This window comes from Crinia signifera, chromosome 19, assembly GCF_055691185.1.
Source record: "Crinia signifera chromosome 19, ASM5569118v1, whole genome shotgun sequence".
NCBI classification, from domain to species: Eukaryota; Metazoa; Chordata; class Amphibia; order Anura; family Myobatrachidae; genus Crinia; species Crinia signifera.
Window position 1 is genome coordinate 83,640,895 of NC_139226.1, and position 22,330 is coordinate 83,663,224.

Consider the following 22,330-nt stretch of genomic DNA (forward strand, 5'->3'; position numbering starts at 1 on the left):
AGTGGGGGGGTCCTCCACAAGAAATCTCTCGTCGCCTACAGCCTGCTTGCTCGACCCCCAGGTAGTGACACTGACTATAGGGAGAAGGGTCTTGTTATACCTTGCAGACTCCCTCATCCCTCCCACCCTTGGGATTTTTAACCATTCCCTTGCTGAGCCTAGTGAAAGTCCCTAGATATAGGATCGTTCCCATAAAGAATTTCTCCCTGCTTTGAAGTAGATTTTCTACATTCCTCAAGTGATAAGAGGTAATTTCGTGTGCAGGGCCAGAGCACCTTTTGGCCGGTTGGCTGGACACTATTGCTCTCCCCCCCAATCTGGTTTATGAGGGGTCTCAGATCTTATCTTACATCCTAACTCCAGAGGAGACCACAGATGGCTACACTCCCTGGGTCACCAATAGTCCACACACATAATACATGACATGTTCTGATCTCCCACATAATAATCACAGACGGCATGATTTTACCAAACATACCAGACATACATTAATTGAACAGATAATCATAACAGGAGGCATACGTTAATTTGATCGATCACCTGATCTGATCGTTACACCTCCCCCTTTTAAAATGGCGCACAGAGGCGGTGACCCACGTCACCGTCTCATCAGTGCGCTATTAACTACATCACCTGGACAGGTAGCAGTGGTCTCTGTGCTGAGACAGACTGCCACTGATTCTGCGGGATCTGTACTAACACTTCACTATACTTGACGTCTGTCATGGCACCACCTGACGCCATAGCCGTGGCTAGGGTGGGCAATGGGCATAGTCCCTGTCCCTCTCGCAGGAGATGGCAAACTAAAAGCACACAGGTGTCCTCGAACCCATAGTCTGTGAGCACAGTGATATAGTGGGAGCTGTGTCCATCCCGGATATTGACACTGCCCACCACAGCTGTGCGTCGGACTCCTGGGCACGGATTCTCCCCTGCAGCTGGCAGTTTGGCCTTACTCACTGAGATCAGTACCAGACCATTCCTCCACACCCCAAACGGCCATCCCCCTGGGACTCGTAACTCGGCACGTTTAACTATACCACAGGTGTGGGGCATTCTCCCAGCACTATATACAGACTTAAACATGTCTTCCCAGCACCTCTCCTGAGCTGACTGACCCCCCCTCCCCTTCACTGGGGGGAAGGTCCACTCACTCAACACCTCACACCTCATCCTTTTGTGAGGAGATTCGCCCTCTGTGTCTGTGTGTGTGAATTGTGAAGGGGGGCACGTTTCTGCAAGGGGGAATACCAGCAGGTCCTTGTCCCCTGTCTTGGGAACATCCCAGCTCCGCTTTCCTGAGGTTAATATAGCTGAGTTTACCTGTGCTTCACGGGCCCTCCCACCCTTCTGGTTACACACAGCAGCTTCCCTACTAGCCACTGGCTCTATTCCTGACACAACCCTCTCACTGTACCCAGGGGTATCTTTCCCACTTCCCAGGTATGGGGCAGCCTGTGCAGGGTCGATTCTCAGTTCTGCGTGGAAAGCCGAGCTTTCCATGGCAGTCCAGGACACCTTCCTGAGCCTGACCTTCCCTCCCAGACCCGCAGGTTCTGTGCCTGGGGTGGTGCCACTGAGGTTCTCAGGAGAGGCATCCGTTATCCAGTGATGCTGGAAAAATGCACTCTCTGGAGGGTTCTCAGTATCTGGAGGGAACCCCTGCTGTGTTCCTGTATCTGTTCTTGTGTGGCTACAGTAAGGAGGGGGGTTTGGAGGGAAAGCTGCAGTAAGGGACACTCTCTCCCTATCTGACAGTTCTACAGTGCACACAGGACCCACCGGGTCACTTATTATACCTGGTACCACATTTCCCACAGTAGCGCAAGACATCACATTATCAACAGTAACATCAATATCATAACCTGGGGAGACATCCTGCAATACCTGCAAATTAGCCTGTGCATCTTCCACAACACATGGGGCCCATCCTGCTGGCTTACAATTGCACCGTGGCAAACCCGCTATATCTGGATCCCATTGTCTCTGAGCAGGAATGACGTTATCTGAGCATGTTGTCACCAGTAACTTATTGGCAGGTACATGCGCTGCCTGCAACCAACTCAGATCTGTCCCATTTCTGCAGTTAGCGTCCCCGGGCACGATGTCACAACCAGACATCACTGGAGGAACAGGGTTAACTTCTAGCACAGCAACCTTAATGACATCACCCTCAGCACTCCTACCGCTGGTGAGTGAGGGTGTCTCATTCCCAACTAGATTAGGGCATTCATTTAACCCCACCAACTGGCAAGGATTACCCACTATACCTGTCTCTAACTCACCCTCCACCTCTACCGAAGGTACGGCACTATCACAGATCATCCCAGGGGCTTCACACCAAACCACAACATTGCAATGTTCAGCATGGTTACATACTACCTGAGATGCATCATATGGTTCAGAAGGGTTAGCGACAGATATGTGTGGAGTTAATAAAAGTCCCACATCAGTAGTCCCACACATACTTGTGTGCATACAGTCAGAAAGTCCCATTCCTATTTCCGACATAGTCTCTCCCCTGCATACTTTCACTATGCAGCCAGCCGCTTCCGGCAACAAATCTGGAGCAACGGGTGGGAACATGCTGCTCACATCTTCCAGCAGTTTAAACTGGGCCTTGTGATGTGAGGTCTCTGGAACAGGTTCCACACCGATTGTAGCAGGCCCGGGTACCATGTCCATGAGGGAAACCCCGGTAGGCTGTGTCGTTGGTTCCATAGCTGGTGATAGAAGCTGTTCCAGGCGATTCCTTTCAGCCTCTGCCCAGCGGCACTGCTCTTTCCACCATGGAGTATCGAGCTTTTTACAATCATAAGCATATTGCTGCGCTATTTCAAAACAGTCCGTCAGGTCTCTCAGCAGTAACCAAGGAGTCGCATCGGGACCCCAGGTTAGAAACTCACCGCGATACATGCCGAAAACATTGCGCTCATCATTTCGTGCACGGGTGAGCCGCTTGATCATCTCCCAGCGGGAATTGTTGGGGCAGGAGATACCTTGCAGCTGACATTCTGTAGTGAGTTCTTCTGGGCTCATAAGCCTAAACGGATAATCATCACCATATGGGTCAGAATACTCACTGGGCTCTTCTGGTGCTGTAGGGGATTGGTACTCTGCAGTCTCCCTGACTGCCACACATCCTACAGTCTCCCTGGTGCTAGCAGAGATGTCACCTCTCTGAGCATCGGCTGTAGTGTCCAGGGCCAGCTCATTACTCACAACCAAGCTGACACTCACTTGGCTTCCTCTGTCTGCTTCCAAGACAGGGAACTGTGCATGACGCGGTCCGGTGAAATTCGCGTCAGCGGTCATTTGGGACCTCTGTCCCTTGTTAGGCTCCCCATGATTGATAACAGAGTCCACATCATGATCCAACACATTATTTACTTCCGCAGACAGTAAAAGTTCAGTACGAAGCCCATCTCCTGCTAACTCAGTAGCCACGGCAGATAAAGTCTCACGTAAAGGTTCGCCATCCTGATGCCCTGTATCATCCTCCACTGGTTCACCAACAGCGATCAGCCCCCTGAGCCTCACCAGTTCCAACTGGTACTCACGCTGGGCCTGACGCTCTGCAGCCTCAGCCTCTCGTACGGCTTTGCGCTTCTCAGCCTCTCGTATGGCTTTGCACTCAGCAGCCTCTCTGTCGACAATGGCTTTGCGCTCCGCAGCCTCTCTGTCGACAATGCCTTGGCAGAACTGCACCACCTGCAAAGCGAATACGGGGTTCACATTCTTAATTTGCCTGATAACAGCTAGAAGGTCGCTCGGCAGTGTAGACTTGCTGGGTCCAGCAGAACGGTTTAACCCTGGTGCGGCATCGTTTGTACTGTCCAGTGCTGACTGAGCCCCTGGGGTAGGATTGTCCATGGACTGGTTTCCTCCAGCAGCTAGAGTCCGATCGGCATCCACTAGTGCCTGAATCATACGTTTTCTACTCTGGCCAGACCAAGGGATATTCCTCTGCACACACACGACCGCCAGGTCATCTCTCCTCATCTGCTGGTAATCAGCCATCCTGAGTCTCACACTTGTCAAATAAAATGATAGGAAAGAAAACAAGAGAAGGAAGGGGAACAGAAATTGCACTCACTGTGTGACTTTTAAAACTATAGTAAAGCTCTGAGTTCTGATTCTGGTGATGTGGGTATTTCTCACAAAATTCTACCCACACTCACTTAAGTTCTTAAAGAGAAAAATGAATTCTCCACCCCACCGCTTGCCACCAAATGTCACGGACCCACCGGTCGCCTGCTCCGATACGTCAATCTGAGCAGCGCCGGCCGTGACTGGGGTTCACTCAGGACACTCGGGTCCTTTCCTTGAGGTACACTGCCACCAGCCAAAACCTGATTTTAGCGCCTGAAACTGCGCAAGGGGCGGCTTGGCTCGCCCCTGACCACACAATACAAGATAACAATGGTAACGTTTTTCAGCCGTTCTCTTCCGAGGCTAATGAGTCTTAGGAACACAGAACCAGAACTGGGAATATGTATTATTTATTCCTAGAAATACTACAGAGCTTTAGAAAATAATTACAAGATTTTACAATGATTTTAAAAGTACACACGAGTTTTAAATGCAAATTTCAGAAATAAAATAAAAGGAAAAAAAGACAGAACCGTATCCTACAATCCTGAAGTGGGGGGGTCCTCCACAAGAAATCTCTCGTCGCCTACAGCCTGCTTGCTCGACCCCCAGGTAGTGACACTGACTATAGGGAGAAGGGTCTTGTTATACCTTGCAGACTCCCTCATCCCTCCCACCCTTGGGATTTTTAACCATTCCCTTGCTGAGCCTAGTGAAAGTCCCTAGATATAGGATCGTTCCCATAAAGAATTTCTCCCTGCTTTGAAGTAGATTTTCTACATTCCTCAAGTGATAAGAGGTAATTTCGTGTGCAGGGCCAGAGCACCTTTTGGCCGGTTGGCTGGACACTATTGCTCTCCCCCCCAATCTGGTTTATGAGGGGTCTCAGATCTTATCTTACATCCTAACTCCAGAGGAGACCACAGATGGCTACACTCCCTGGGTCACCAATAGTCCACACACATAATACATGACATGTTCTGATCTCCCACATAATAATCACAGACGGCATGATTTTACCAAACATACCAGACATACATTAATTGAACAGATAATCATAACAGGAGGCATACGTTAATTTGATCGATCACCTGATCTGATCGTTACATGCACATACGTGGCTTGTCTCTATTTGCTACTTTATGTGCATAACAAAAAATGGGGGTTGTTCTGGTTAATTCTGTCCCCCTCATGTTTGCATGGGGGACTGAAGTTTTTTGACTGTGCATACGCATAATGATTTATGCCCATCTGCAGGGTGTTTAGGTGAACAGCCGCTGCGACTTGCAGTCACCGAGCCATTCACATGTAGCGATGCGGGCCAGGGGCGTAAGGCTTCGGATTCGTGTCACACCCATGTGAACACCCAGCGTTTCATAAGCGTCCTCATGAAAACACTGGGCGTTCCCATGGGAGTTTGGGCGGGACGTAGGGTACCGGGCGGGCTAGCTGACATCACATGACACCAGCCGCATGCCCTGTCTTCGGCCGGATGACTGCATATATGTCAGTCTCCACTGACTTATATTTGTGAGCCCTGGAAAAATAATTAGATGGTCGATGACTGTAACGATCAGATCAGGTGATCGATCAAATTAACGTATGCCTCCTGTTATGATTATCTGTTCAATTAATGTATGTCTGGTATGTTTGGTAAAATCATGCCGTCTGTGATTATTATGTGGGAGATCAGAACATGTCATGTATTATGTGTGTGGACTATTGGTGACCCAGGGAGTGTAGCCATCTGTGGTCTCCTCTGGAGTTAGGATGTAAGATAAGATCTGAGACCCCTCATAAACCAGATTGGGGGGGAGAGCAATAGTGTCCAGCCAACCGGCCAAAAGGTGCTCTGGCCCTGCACACGAAATTACCTCTTATCACTTGAGGAATGTAGAAAATCTACTTCAAAGCAGGGAGAAATTCTTTATGGGAACGATCCTATATCTAGGGACTTTCACTAGGCTCAGCAAGGGAATGGTTAAAAATCCCAAGGGTGGGAGGGATGAGGGAGTCTGCAAGGTATAACAAGACCCTTCTCCCTATAGTCAGTGTCACTACCTGGGGGTCGAGCAAGCAGGCTGTAGGCGACGAGAGATTTCTTGTGGAGGACCCCCCCACTTCAGGATTGTAGGATACGGTTCTGTCTTTTTTTCCTTTTATTTTATTTCTGAAATTTGCATTTAAAACTCGTGTGTACTTTTAAAATCATTGTAAAATCTTGTAATTATTTTCTAAAGCTCTGTAGTATTTCTAGGAATAAATAATACATATTCCCAGTTCTGGTTCTGTGTTCCTAAGACTCATTAGCCTCGGAAGAGAACGGCTGAAAAACGTTACCATTGTTATCTTGTATTGTGTGGTCAGGGGCGAGCCAAGCCGCCCCTTGCGCAGTTTCAGGCGCTAAAATCAGGTTTTGGCTGGTGGCAGTGTACCTCAAGGAAAGGACCCGAGTGTCCTGAGTGAACCCCAGTCACGGCCGGCGCTGCTCAGATTGACGTATCGGAGCAGGCGACCGGTGGGTCCGTGACAGTGCATAACAAATAATGTTACACTGAATGGGAAACACTGTTACATACAGTATATAGGCATGCTGTATATCACTGTAATCAGCAAAAGCTGCTTGTGTGTCCAGCATCATGTGCATAACATACATTTAATGGGGGGAGGGGGGGATTAAAAAATGACATGTACAGTATATGACCTATTTTGAGCATAGTTAGATTTAGCAATTTTAAGGTTAGAAATAATTATTTTAAGAAGTGTTTATTACAAATTTTCAATGATTTTCTACTTAATTTAAACATTACCGATTCTAACTCACCCAAACGAACCAGCTCTGAATATGTCTGATTTTCTCAAGTTGTTTTGTGTAAGATTTGCTAACTCTGCTCCTATTAGTTCCTGGCCTGCAACGGTTATACTATATGCGTCGCATTCCAGTTGGACTGCATGAATCGGACGCTCCCTGGTCTATAAATCTCCAGAAGTCTCATCCGATTTGCATACTGAGCGTAAAAGTCGCACAATATTACATTGGCCGAGTTCCGGGAAACAGTCGGAAACTCTAGCATCCAAATTGGAGTGGCTTTTTCAGCGTGGCAAAAATTGTCTATCATTACGTTCTGGCCCATATAACAGTTCCCATGAATGTGTTTTACAGTTGCCATAACTCTGCTAACTTGACAAAAGTGTTCCACAGTATGTGTGAAATGTACTTCAAAGCAAAAGGTTTCTGTCATAAAACAATGTAAGGAGGTTCCCTCCGAAATCCTGTCCTTGGGCTATTGCATCACATTCAGCCTGATATGACACATAGAATTGTTTATAAATATTTATCATTGTTTAGCCTGTTCTTTATCCGTGTTAGGTAAACGGATACTATTCAGAATGCAACCAAAATACCTTGTGCTCTGTAACAATGGGTTGTGATGAACAAAACATGGGGCTTAGTCTACTATTCCACTGCGGGCCAGAATAAGGGCCCTTATTCTGATTCACTCGCAAAGACAAATTCCTTCCCAAATGGACAAAAACGTGTGCACTTCACTTTTTTTTGGGGGGGGGGGGGGATGCAACATGTGAAGAGAGAATTAGATTTGGGTGGGGTTTTACTTCAAAGTGAGATCTATATTGCAGTGTAAAAATAAAGCAGTCAGTATTTTCCCTGCACAGAAACAAAATAACTCACACAAATCTTACTCTCTCTGCACATGTTACATCTGCCCCCCTGCAGTTCACCTGGTTTTGTCCATTTGAGAAGGAATTCGCCTTTGTGTGTGAACCAGAATAAGGGCCTTGGTGCATGATAAAAAGAAGGGGGTAAAATAAGATAAAGGAAGTTTCCAGAGAGAAGAACGAAGAGGATCATTGTGACACTGAATAATGATTGCAATCAAACAGCCATCTGTATGCGCCTTACTCCATGCAAAGGGGTTATACATTTTTGGATTTACAGCTAATCTTGTGCCTTCTGTTGGTGTCACCTGGATCCACCAATGTATGTGCAAATGTATAAGCCACACAGACACAGTATAACACACAGTCAATAGATCAACACTTCAAAAAGGTCGACATTGACAACGGTCGACACAAGCAAAGGTTAACATGAGGTTTTCTCTTTTTTGTTTTATGTCGAAATCTACTGATATGGACACTGTATAAGTGTACCGCTGCGCATGCTTCAGGTATGGTGTCTCACTGTGCTCGGTACAACCAAACGCTATGCCCACTTGGATCTTGAAGCAAGAACAAGTTGCTATAAAAAAAAAAAATCATGAAAAACTTATGTTGAGCTTTTTCTATGTTGACATTTTGCCAGCGCTGACCATTTGTGGGTGTCAACATAAAGCCTGTCTGCCTTTTTCAGCATATCCTATTTAGCAAAAAGTATGGCCTTTCCCATAGAGCTACTGTATTATCTTGTCCTATTCATCTTCTTGCTGTTGATATTTATCACCCATCAAACATCTCCATTATAGCTGCTAGTTGGAGTTCTACATTCAGGGACAATAAGATTCCTTCTTGATTCTAAAGTTTCCAATGTCCTGGTATTTCTACAGAGATCGAACCCAGTTGACTGGTTACAGAGATCGAACCCAGTTGACTGGTTCTCTCTACCAATAACTTACTGGAGAACCTCCTGCGAGAATTCCTTTATTCAGAAGGTACTTCCCACTCTGTCCTCTGAGGTTTCCCATCCATCCATGGCTGAAGTTAATGTTGCCCAGTCATTACGGAGACTTTGGCCCAAATGAAATGCGGATGGTGAGGGGGTTAAACAGCGGAGATCAACGAAAACAAGCGATCCTTGCTGTTTAACCCCCGTGCCGGATGTTTACCGTGTTCAGCGCTGCAGAGAAATCCTCGCTGTCAGAGAACAGGGAGGGGACCCCCAAACAGCGAGGCTCGCGGCTAATGCAGGGAGCCAGCTGCATTCGCTGTCACAGCTCGTCCGCAGCATTGAATACACCCCTTTGCAAGTGGGGCTGCCCCATTGACCTCATTACTAATCAACACCACCTAAAGCCAGACCCATCCTGAGACCACTGCCATGACAGAATATAGCAAATAAAACTTGGATGTATCTGAGCATCTTCCTCTCCACAGGAGCAGGATTCTTCCTTGTAAAATAAGAAAGATACAAGATGCAAAAGATATGGCTGAAGGGTGCGCACATCCACAGAGTAGAAAACACCTTAGGCTACTCAAAACATATAGCAATGGTAGAAAGAAGTGAGTCTGTGAGATAGTGCTCAGAGGTAACCAGATATTGAGGTGATTAAACCTTATAATGGGATAAATTATACAAAACCATACAAAACCCTATACATCGCTCATCAGAGGTCAACAGGTGAGTATGCAATAAAAGGAATGGATGGTCTAATTTCATCAGATTCTCCCCTTATTCTGTGTGCAGGGGAGATATAATGAAAGGCAACATAGATCAATCAGGTATAACAGAGGTTTCCCGGCAAACAGCAGGCATGTAGATGTTCACGTGAAGTCCTTCAGTCTGGGTCCCTTGTGTCCGGAAAACAAGGGGGCTCAGTCCAGGGTGCTCCACTGCCACGATCTCCTAACCAGGAACCACGCTGTCCAAATACACGCTTAACGCGTTTCGAAATAGGCTTCCTTCGTCAGAAGCGTGTAGTCGCTTTTATTACAAGTCACCACTTTGTAAGTGTGTTGTCTTAATTAAAACTTTGGTACTGCTTTCCTAGCACGGCGCCCACGATCTAGATTGTATGTGTGGGGCTGATATCTCAAGCATCTCATGCATCTTATGTGTTTGTGCGGCATAAGATGCATGAGATGATGCAATCGACGCGATCAACGAGATTTTTACATTGGAATCAATGTAAAAAGCCCCCAAAACTCCAATTTTAATTGCTAACCCCCCCATCATGGGTGAAATGGCCCCCCCATTGTTAACGCCACCCCACTATTGATGCCAACCTGAAGCGTGGCGAGCGCAGCGAGCCCGCAAGGGGCGGCGGTACGCGTCCTCCGACCTTTTCATACCCCCACTATCCACGTCGGCGTGGAGTTGATTTTATATAGTGTCAATGAGATGGGCGCCGTGCTAGGAAAGCAGTACCAAAACTTGTTATACCTGATTGATCTGCACTATGTTGCCTTTCATTATATCTCCCCGGCACACAGAATAAGGCAGGGCTGGGCAATTGCGGCCTTCCAGATGTTGAGGAACTACACATCCCAGGATGCTTTGCATTAGTTTTGCTATGTGGCCATGCTGAAACTGATGCAAGGCATGCTGGGATGTGTAGTTTCTCAACATCTGGAGGGCCGCAATTGCCCAGCCCTGGAATAAGGGGAGAATCTGATGAAATTGGACCATCCATTCCTTTTATTGCATACTCACCTGATGACCTCTGATGAGCGATGTATAGGGTTTTGTATGGTTTTGTATAATTTATACTATTATAAGGTTTAATCCCCTAAATATCTGGTTACCTCTGAGCGCTATCTCACAGATTCACTTCTTTCTACCATTAAAATAAGAAATATGGTAGACACATTTTGTATGGATTATTGTGGTCTAACCTTAAAAATAGATTGCTATCCATTACCCCTCATTTCAGAATTATTTGGGAACATCAAAGATGCGTCTTATCTTCTCCAAGTTAGATCTAAGAAGATCTTACAACTTGATTCATATCTGAGTCACAGATGAACAGAAGTCCGCCTTTATTACCCGCAACATCATTTGGACTTTACCGCTCCAGTGGTTTCCCAAAAGTATGTAAATTAACACTTCTGATACTTATTATTTGTATACGTTGTTGTGTACTTGAATAATATCCTTATTTTCTCCCCAGGTCTCGGAACTCATCAAACCCATGTGAGGGATGTGCTTCAGCCACTATTGGGGTTATTCTGATTCACTCGGAAAGGTACAATCACTCTCTAATGGACAAAACCATATGCACTGCAGGTGGGGCTGATTTAACATGCAGAGAGAGTTAGATTTGGGTGGGGGGTGTGCTTCAAACTGATATCTATATTGCAGTTTAAAAATATAGCAACCAGTATTTACCCTGCACAGAAACAATAAAACACCCAAATCTAACTTTCTCTGAACATGTTACATCAGCCCCACCTGCAGTGCATATGGTTTTGTGCATTAGAGATTGATTGTGCCTTTCTGAGTGAATCAAAATAACCCCCTATATGTGAACAGACTATGGGCCGAATTCAAAACCATTTGCAAGGCGGCAATTTTTGCAGATAGAATAAAATAAGCTGCACTGCAGAGGGGCAGATGTAACCGATGCAGAGAGAGTTATATATGGGTGAGGTGAGTTCAAACTGAAATCTAAATAGCATTGTAAGAATAAGGCAGCCAGTATTTACCTTAGGTCGACACAGACAAAAGGTCAACAGGGTCAAGGTTGACACAAGCATTAGGTTGACAATGGGGAGGTCGATAGTCAAAAGGTAAACATGGTGTTTTCACATATTTTCTTTCCCCCGAATGTCAACATAGTCGACTTGGACACCGTATCGGTGCACCGCGTCCCCTCGCATGGTGAGTGCATGTGAGGGGACACTATTTTATTCTCTCTCCACACCCTAGTGAATGGTAGGGCATGAAATACCGCCTGTCGGCACGAAAAAAAAGGTAAAAATCCATGTCAACCTTTTGATTGTCAATCTTCCCAATGTCACTCTAATGCTTGTGTCAACCCTTTGACCCTGTTGACCTTAGGCATGTCAACATTTTGTCTGTATTGACCTAAGGCCTTTCAACCTTCAGTGGTCGACCTACTGTATGTTGACCTTAATAGTGTCGACCTAAGGACCGTTTACCTTTATATCCGACCTATTCATGTTACCCAGAGATGCAGCCATTACCCTTTGTACACAGGGTACTTGTTTCCTAGCACGGCCACAATCGCGGCCATCGGGGATAATTTTTAGTGGCCTGCGACGCGACCGACGCGATGCCCCCGATTTTTCCTTTGAAATGTATTGAAAACCATTAAAAATCGCGTCGGTCGCGTCATATGCGGCCAAAAATGCTTAAATGGTCCACCCGCGATGGCCGCGATTTCCCCATAGGGACCAATGTTAAATGCCTCAATTTACCCACGATGACCACGATTTCCCATAGGAAACAATGTTAAATGGGTCAATTTACACAAATCATCATAGGGAAGAATGGTAAATGGGCCAGAAACCCCAAAAAACCCCCCTAAACATTGACATGTCCCCCCAAAAGTAGTTCACGCCACCCCGCAATCAACGTGAACCCGAAGCGTGGCGAGCGCTGCGAGCCCGCGAGGGGCGGCGGTACGCATCCTCCGACCTTTTCATACCCCCACTATCCACGTCGGCGTGGAGTTGAGAATATTTATTTATTTATTTATTTATTTGCAGTTTCTTATATAGCGCAGCAGATTCCGTTGCGCTTTACAATAGTAGACAGTGATAAAACAAACTGGGTAACAGACAGACTTGGTGGTTAGAGGGCCCTGCTGCAAGCTTACAATCTATTAGGTATATAGGGGGGAAACACAAGGACAGGCATCAGTAATAGCATAGCAGTCCCAACAAGTTACAAGTCCAGAAGGGAAGCTATATAATACATAAGTGCCTCAGAGGGTTATGCGTGTAGAACTTAAATATGATAGGCTTGCCTGAAGAGGTGAGTTTTTAGGGAACGCTTGAAAGTTTGGAGGCTAGCGGAGAGTCTAATTGTGCATGGAAGGGCATTCCATAGGATGGGAGCAGCCCGATGAAAGTCCTGTAATAGTGAATGGGAGCTAGTGATCCGCTCAGATGAGAGACGCAAATCTTGTGCAGAGCGGAGTGGTCGAGATGGGAGATATTGTGTGATAAGTGCAGAGATATATGCTGGTGCAGTATGGTTAATAGCTTTATATGCGAGTAGAAGTGTTTTATATTGAATACGGTAATATACAGGCAACCAGTGGAGGGACTGGCAGAGCGGATCAGCAGACGATGAGCGTCTTGCAAGGAAGATCAGCCTAGCAGCAGCATTTAAAATGGATTGCAGTGGTGAGAGTCTGTTCTTGGGAAGTCCAGTTAGGAGACTATTGCAATAATCAATGCGGGATATAATGAGTGCATGGATAAGAGATTTAGTAGTGTCTTGTGTGAGATACGGTCGTATTTTGGATATGTTTTTTAGATGCATGTAACATGATTTGGAGACAGATTGAATGTGGGGAACAAAGGACAGGTCAGAGTCGAGGGTGACCCCTAAGCAACGAGCTTGTGGGGTAGGGTAGATTGTCGAGTTGTCAACAGTGATGGAGATATCAGGATGGTAACTGTTCTTAGTTGGCGGGAATATAAGTAATTCAGTTTTGGAAATATTGAGTTTGAGTTGGCGAGAAGACATCCAAAGTGAGATGGCAGAGAGACATTCAGAGACTCGGCCCAAAACCACTGGTGACAACTCTGGGGTTGATAGATAGATTTGAGTATCATCCGCATATAAGTGATACTGAAATCCGAAGGAGCTGATTAGTTTGCCAAGCGAGGAGGTATAGATTGAGAAAAGCAGAGGACCTAAGACTGAGCCTTGCGGAACTCCGACTGACAGAGGTAGTGAAGAGGAAGTAGAGTCAGAGAAGCGAACAGTGAAAGAGCGATCAGATAGGTAAGAGGTGAACCAGGAAAGGGCTGTATCATTAAGACCTAGGGAGTGTAGTGTTTGTAAAAGGAGAGTGTGATCCACAGTGTCAAACGCAGCAGAAAGATCTAGAAGAATAAGCAGTGAGTAATGGCCTTTAGACTTAGCTGTTACCAGATCATTCACCACTTTAGTCAGTGCTGTCTCAGTGGAGTGTTGAGAGCGAAAGCCTGATTAAAGCGGGTCTAATAGGGTGTTGGAGTTAAGAAAGTTTGTTAGGCGAGAGTAGACAAGTCTCTCGAGTAGCTTGGAGAGGCATGGGAGCTGAGAGATAGGACGATAGTTAGAGAGAGAGTTAGGGTCAGAATTGTGTTTTTTCAGAATGGGAGTAATCGCTGCATGTTTGAGCAGAGACGGAAAAGTACCAGTAGCAAGAGAGAGATTGCAGATTTTAGTTAAGGTTAGAATAAGCACAGGAGATAGATTTTTAATGATCTGTGCAGGTATAGGATCAAGAGGAGAGGTAGTAGAGTAGGAGGATAAGAAGAGTGTGGATACTTCCTTTTCATTTGTGGGCTCAAACGAAGAGAAAGTGCCAGAGGGTTCAGGTGTGGCAGAAAGAGGGTTAGAGATTGTGGAGCATACCATTTCATCTCGGATGTTATCAATCTTGTCCTTAAAGTAGGAGGCAAGTTCTTGTGCACTGATGGTAGCCGGTGGGGGAGGAGGGGGAGGGTACAGAAGAGACTTAAATGTGTTAAAAAGTCGCCTTGGGTTGGTGGCATGAGAAGAGATGAGAGATTGGTAGTATGTTTGTTTGGCCGTGTCCAAAGCATTGCAGTAGGAGTGGTAGCTAGTCTTATATGTGAGGAAATCAGTAATATTACGAGATTTACGCCATTGGCGTTCAACTTTACGTGACTGATTTCGTAGTTGTCTTGTTGCGTTGGAGTGCCACGGTTGGCATCTAAGCCTACGTGGGGTAAAATGGGTAGCTGGAGCCACTTCATCAAGGGCTGTTTCAAGAGTCTGGTAGAGGTGGGAAACAGCAGAGTCAGGAGAGGTAAATGTAGAAATTAGTGAGAGCTGTTGTTGCAGGGAGGTGGAAAGTTGTGGAAAATTAATAGCATTAGTATTTCTGCGGGTTAGAGTAGGCTTGCATGATTTCTGTGTCAGTGAGCTTGAGGTAATGGAGGAGAGTGAGAGAGTAATGAGATTGTGATCAGAGAGAGGGAAGGGAGTGTTAGTAAAATCAGAGACTGAGCACAGCCTGGTGAAAACGAGGTCAAGGCAGTGGCCTTCCTCATGAGTAGCGGCGTCGGACCACTGGGAAAGGCCAAGAGAGGAGGTTAGAGAGAGGAGTTTGGAGGCATGCAGAGATGGTGGACTGTCAATAGCAATGTTGAAGTCACCCAGGATGATAGTGGAGATGTCAGAGGATAAGAAATGGGGGAGCCAGGCAGAGAAATCTTCCAGAAATTTAGATTTGGGAAGCCCAGGTGGGCGATAGATAGCAGCAACACGCAGAGAGAAAGGGGAAAAAACCCTAATGGAGTGTACTTCAAATGATGTAAATGTGAGTGAAGGAACTGGTGGGAGAACTGAGTATGTGAAGTCTTGTGACAGTAATATACCAACTCCACCTCCTTTACAGTTACCAGGCCTAGAGGTGTGAGTGAAGTGGAAACCACCATGTGACAGTGCTGCAGGCGAGACCATGTCTGATTGTGTGAGCCAGGTTTCTGTAATTGCCATCAGATTGAAGTTGTGGGAGATGAAGAGGTCATGGATGGATGTTAATTTATTGCAAACAGAGCGTGCATTCAATAGGGCACATGTAAGTTGTTTGGTGTGTGGTGGGAGGCATGTGATATTTATGAGGTTAGCTGAATTTCTAGGCTTAGAAGCCATTAAATTTGGGTGGGTCAGGTGGTTGGGGCCTGGGTTTGGTGATATGTCACCAGCTAATAAGATTAGAAAGGAGAGATAGAGATAGGTGGATGTTTGCATTTTTTTGTATTGGTGATGGGAATTGGATGTGAAAGTACAAGTAGAGAAGTAAGTAAAGAGCTCATGAGTGTTTAGAAGAGGGGAGTGAATAATAGAAGAGGCAATGTGCACAGAGTAGAATAGTGTGGCGAGCGCAGCGAGCCACCGAGCCCGAAGCGTGGCGAGCGCAGCGTGCCCCGCGAGGGGACGCGGATACCTTCACAGGTAAACGTGTCCCTTCGCGGGCTTCACAGGTGTCCGCGTCGCCATGGACACCTGGGAAGCCCGCGAGGGGACGCGTATAACTGTAAAGGTATCCGCGTCCCCTCGCGGGGCTCGCTTCGCTCGCCACGCTTCGGGCTCGGTGGCTCGCTGCGCTCGCCACACTATTCTATTCTCAACTCCACGCCGACGTGGATAGTGGGGGTATGAAAAGGTCAGAGGACGCGTACCGCCGCCGCTCGCCACGCTTCGGGTTCACGTTCATCGCGGGGTGGCGTATAGTACTTTTGGGGGGACATTTTTATGTTCAGGGGTGTTTTTGGGCCATTTACCATTGTTCCCTATGATAATTTGGGTAAATTGATCCATTTCACATTGTTTCCTATGGGAAATCGGGGTCATCGCGGGTAAATTGAGGCATTTAACATTGTTCTCTATGGGGAAATCGCGGGCATCGCGTCTGGCCCATCACGGACGATTTTTTAGTGCCCGCGATGCCCGCGATGGCCCCGATTTTACCCCCGATGCCCGCGATCATGATCATTGTGGCCGTGCTAGGAAACAAGTACCGTACACAGTATTATAGGAGTGTCAGTCATTGCTGCGGTACATCAGCGTGTCATTCTGTGGCCCCCAGCAGAGTACAGCCGTTGTACTGCGCTGCATTAGGACACAGTGTATTCTCTTTGCTCTGATGATGATGAGATATTGTTATGTGACCTTTGCTGGTTCTCCCTTTGTGTATAATTTCTTTTTGTCAACTTTGAAATACACTGTTGACAATCAGGCGAGTTTTGCCTGTCTGTTCTTTCCAACTCTGTACTTTCCAGCCAGCTGCTGCACTGGAGGGTGAAACCGCGCAACGGGGTAAACTGGTTTGTCTTAACTCCAGGGAAGATTCCTATCCAGAGGCAGAACTCTGGGAGGCAATGGAGCCATCTGCCGCCGGGCTCCTGCTCCAAAGGGGGCACCTCTCTTCCTCTGCTCATTTGAATCACTTAATTGAAAGTCATTAATAATGGTTAAGTGACTCCTCCTCCTAGCAGGACCATAAATGTCACACTCTCTTAATTTTAAACATAATATATATATTATATATATATATTATAGTGATTATAATTATATATATATATATCTGAAAAAGAGAGTGAGAAGGGCGCCTCCTAGTGCAATATGTCGGTATGTTTTTTGTGAAGTAACCCTCCACCAAAGAGAGAAACAGCACCCCCAAAAATTTAAGGAGTACCGTGAATAGTGGTATCCAACCACTGTATTTTTAGCCTGTTATGTTATCCTTCTGTGGGCGGGAAATGTTCACACAGGTCCTTTATTCTTCACGTCTCATTTAACATATATATGAAAAACAAGAATATGCAGGAGGCAGGAAATAGTGTAATACTGTTTAAAAATTTAATTAAATTGACATAATGACAAAATAGTTGCGCGTACAATGTTAAAAATCATAAAAGCTTATCTGGTGTATGCTCCAAGTTGCATATATGAGCACAGTCACCGGTCAGTCGTCAGAGTTCCCTCAACGCGTTTCATCCGTGCCTTCTGGTTGGCTGGACTTCCTGAGGAAGGCACGGATGAAACGCGTTGAGGGAACTCTGACGACTGACCGGTGACTGTGCTCATATATGCAACTTGGAGCATACACCAGATAAGCTTTTATGATTTTTAACATTGTACGCGCAACTATTTTGTCATTATGTCAATTTAATTACATTTTTAAACAGTATTACACTATTTCCTGCCTCCTGCATATTCTTGTTTTTCATATATATGTTAAATGAGACGTGAAGAATAAAGGACCTGTGTGAACATTTCCCGCCCACAGAAGGATAACATAACAGGCTAAAAATACAGTGGTTGGATACCACTATTCACGGTACTCCTTAAATTTTTGGGGGTGCTGTTTCTCTCTTTGGTGGAGGGTTACTTCACAAAAAACATACCGACATATTGCACTAGGAGACGCCCTTCTCACTCTCTTTTTCAGATAATTTAAAGGGTTCAATCGGAACTAGAACCATTTGGAGGAGGAGCAGCCGCCCTAGAACAAGGGAGAAGTGCAGACGCTTTTGTAGAAAAGAACCCTATAGAACTATTCCTAAACTACTTCACAAACGACTGGGAATCTATCAGGGAGTTTTGGCAGCGCTAGTACCACCACCTACTATATATATATATATATATATATATATATATATATATATATATATATATATATATATATATATATATATATAACATGTATTTATTTAAGGTGGTGTATGTGTGTGTGGGAGGGCACCAATATTTATCTTGCCTCCGGGCAACTGGGACGAACTTACGCCACTGCTCCTATCTCCTACTAACAATTACCACAGCATGATTTCTTATATTTGGTGGGGTTATCTATCCCTATATTGAGCGACTAATGAGAACCGGAACGCCAGACCGGATGCCTGGCGTTCCGGTTCTCATTAGTCGCTGAATATAGGGGTAGATAACCCCACTAAATATAAGAATTTATGATGTGGTAATTGTTAGTAGGAGATAGGAGTCTTCCCTGGAGTTAAGACAAACCAGTGTACCCCGTTGCGCGGTTCCACCCTCCAGTGCAGCAGCTGGAGTTTGATGAATCTCTATTCATCAAACTCTGCATTCTGGAGCTTGTCGTTTCCAGTTTGGGGGGGAGGGGGGCTCTGTCTAGGGGGAGTGCCTGTGACAGCTTTATTTTCTTCCTTGTCCTTTCTCTGATGACAGGTGTCACAAGAACCCCCATCGGACGGGACACCCCCTGGACAGCCCCCCCCCCCGACAGGACACTACAAGCTCCGGAATGACAGAGTGAATCACGCCTTCCGGCTCAGCGTTTCGAGGACCTGTCTGGTTCCGGGTTTTATCCATACCCCTATATTCATCATGTCGCTGGCCACTGTGTAATAGACAAACCCCTAATATATTAATTTCTATGGACTCATCCTAATGAGCAGGGAAGTGAGGGCATCTTATGTCATCTATAAATAAGTGGTGATGTCACTCCTTTATTTTGTGTTAATTTTTTTTGCGGTCTATGGGGCCCATTTATCAAGTAATATTTGCGGTTAAATCCCCGAAAACATCAGTTTTCGGGGGTTAACCGCAAATATTAAGTAGCACTGAGATGTATTAAGGGGGACTGCAGCAGGAATCTCCGATCCCTGCTGCGATCCCCGCCTGCAGCGCCGCCGACCGCATCCCCCATAGGTTTCTATGAGGGATGCGAAGCTGCCCGATGTATCAACATCGGGCAGCCTGGCTTCGCACCCCTGGGCTATCGCCATTCTAATGTGGCGATAGCCTATTGTAGCCTATGGCTACACATCGCACTGCCCGAGCGGCAGTGCGGTCGGCGGGGTCGCAGGGGGGGCCAGCACATAACCGGGCATGCGCAGACCCCCCGGCTTCCGGCTACAGGCATCGCAGGGACGGGCTCCTTTTGGAGCCCTGTCCCTGCGCACAGAAGGTCATACATTCGGCCGAAATGATCGCATTTTACAATGCGATCCTGGGCGGTAATATTCCGCCCAGATCGCATTGTAAATGTGATCAATGATAAATGGGGGCCTTTATGTGTCATTATTAACTATAAAAGATGCTTTTGAGTTATCCAGCGAAAGAATATCCTTAAGGTGCCTCTCAAAGCGTCATAGCAGGAACCTGCACACTGCTGGCCACGGATTAGCGGATTGTCCGTGGTACTTATTTATATTATTTATATTGCAGTGTAAAAATATAGCAGCCAGTATTTACCCTGCACAGAAACAATAAAACACCCAAATCTAATGGTGTGTACACACTTGTACAATGTGCATGAGATTTTGACTATATAGTCAAAATCGCATCGAGATCACATGCAGATCGCATGCAGATCGCATGGGTTTTAATCCTTGCGATCCCGATGCGATGCAGATGCTCGCTCCTGTATTGCAGGCAGAAAGTCTTGGCTGCATAGACTATATAGTGCAGATCTGCACTATATAGTCAAAATTGTATGCAGATCGCATGCTGCCGTGCGATGTGATCCCGATACGGTCTGATCGCATTGGGATCGCATCGCAAGCCAAATCGATAGTGTGTATACACCATAACTCTCTCTGCACATGTTACATCAGCCCCACCTGCCGTGCACATGGTTTTGTCCATTAGAGACTGATTGTGCCTTTCCGAGTGAATCAGAATAACCCCCTATATGCGAACAGATTATGGGACGAATTCTAGTCGATTTGCAAGGCGGCAATTCTTGCAGATAGACAAAACTCACCATGCGAGGGCACACTATTCTATTCTCTCTCCACACCCTACTGAATGGTAGGGCAGGAAATACTGCATGTCGGCACGTGTCGGCTCAAAAAATTGTTAAAAACCCATGTCAATCTTTTGACTGTCGATCTTCCCAATGTCGCCCTAATGCTTGTGTCGACCCTTTGACCCTGTTGACCTTAGGCACGTCAACATTTTGTCTGTGTCGACCTAAGGACTTTCAACCTTCAGTGGTCGACCTACTGTATGTTGACCTTAATAGTGTCGACCTAAGGACCGTTTCCCCTTATATCCGCCCTATTCTTGTTACCCAGAGATGCAGCCATTACCCCTTGTACACAGTATTATAGGAGTGTCAGTCATTGCTGCGGTACATCAGCGTGTCATTCTATGGCCCACAGCAGAGTACAGCCGTTGTACTGCGCTGCATTAGGACACAGTGTATTCTGTTTGCTCTGATGATGATGAGATATTGTTATGTGACCTTTGTGTATAATTTCTTTTTGGCATCTTTGAAATACACTGTTGACAATCAGGCGAGTTTTGCCTGTCTGTTCTTTCCAACTCTGTACTTTCCCAGCCAGCTGCTGCACTGGAGGGTGGAACCGTGCAACGGGGTAAACTGGTTTGTCTTAACTCCAGGGAAGACTCCTATCTCCTACTAACAATTACCACAGCATGAATTCTTATATTTAGTGGGGTTATCTATCCCTATATTGAGCGACTAATGAGAACTGGAACGCCATCAAACTCTGCATTCTGGAGCTTGTCGTCTCCAGTCTGGGGGGGTGTTCTGTCCAGGGGAAGTGCCTGTGACAGCTTTATTCTCTCCCTCGTCCTTTCTCTGGTGACAGGTGTCACAAGAACCCCCATCGGATGGGACACCCCCTGGACAGGCACCCCTCTAGACAAGACACTACAAGCTCCGAAATGACAGCGATTAATGAATCACGCCTTCCGGCTCGGCGTTCTGAGGACCTGTCTGGTTCTGGGTTTTATATATACCCCTATATACATCATGTCGCTGTCCGCTGTGTAATAGACAAACCCCTAATCTTATGTATTAATTTCTATGGATTCATCCTAATGAGCAGGGAAGTGAGGGCATTTTATGTCATCAAGAAATAAGTGGTGATCAATAAATAAGTGGTGATGTCACTCCTTTATTTTGTGTTAATTTTTTTTGCGGCTTATATGTGTCATTATTAACTATAAAAGATACTTTTGAGTTATCCAGTGACAGAATATCCCTAAGGTGCCTCTCAAAGCGTCATAGCAGGAACCCGGACACTGCTGTCCACGGATTAGCGGATTGTATGTAGGGATGTGCACCGGCCACTTTTCGGGTTTTGGGTTTTTGGTTCTGATTACCTTGAGGTTTTGGGTTCTAATGGGTTTTGGCAAAACACCTCCTAAGTGTTTTGTGTTTGGATTTTTTGGGTTTTGGGTTCTGATTTTTTTGTTAAAAAAACATAAAAACTGCTAAAATCGCAGAATTTGGGTGTTTTTTTTTTTTGCTCCTACGCTATATTAACCTCAATAACATTCCTTTCTACTCATTTCCAGTCTATTCTGAACACCTCACACCTCACACCTCACAATATTGTTTTTAGGGCAAAAGGTTGCACCGAGGTAGCTGGATAACTATGCTAAGCCACACAAGTGTGCGGCACAAACACGTGGCTCATGTAAGAGTGGCACTGCAGCGGTAGATATGGCAGTACTAGGCACCAGACAGGTAGATAAGACAGTACTAGGCACAAGACAGGTAGATAAGTCAGCAATACTAGTATGTGCACCAGCAGAATTTATAATAATTAATTTTATTATTAGGTACTGCTTGGCAGTGGCACTCAGTGGCACACGTCAGTGCACCAGCAACATGGAATTATTTTTTACAGTCCCACGCAGTACAAGTATTATTTTTTAATTAAATTAGATATAGCAGCCTAGTATGTAGTTGTACTACTAGGTAGGTACACTTAGGCAGTAACACTGCCAGTGGCAACAGTGGACAGAGTAAATAATACTGGCAACCTCTATTCACAGTACTCAGTGCAGGCAGCACCAGTGGACTATATATAATTCAATTTATTAAGTATTAATAATATA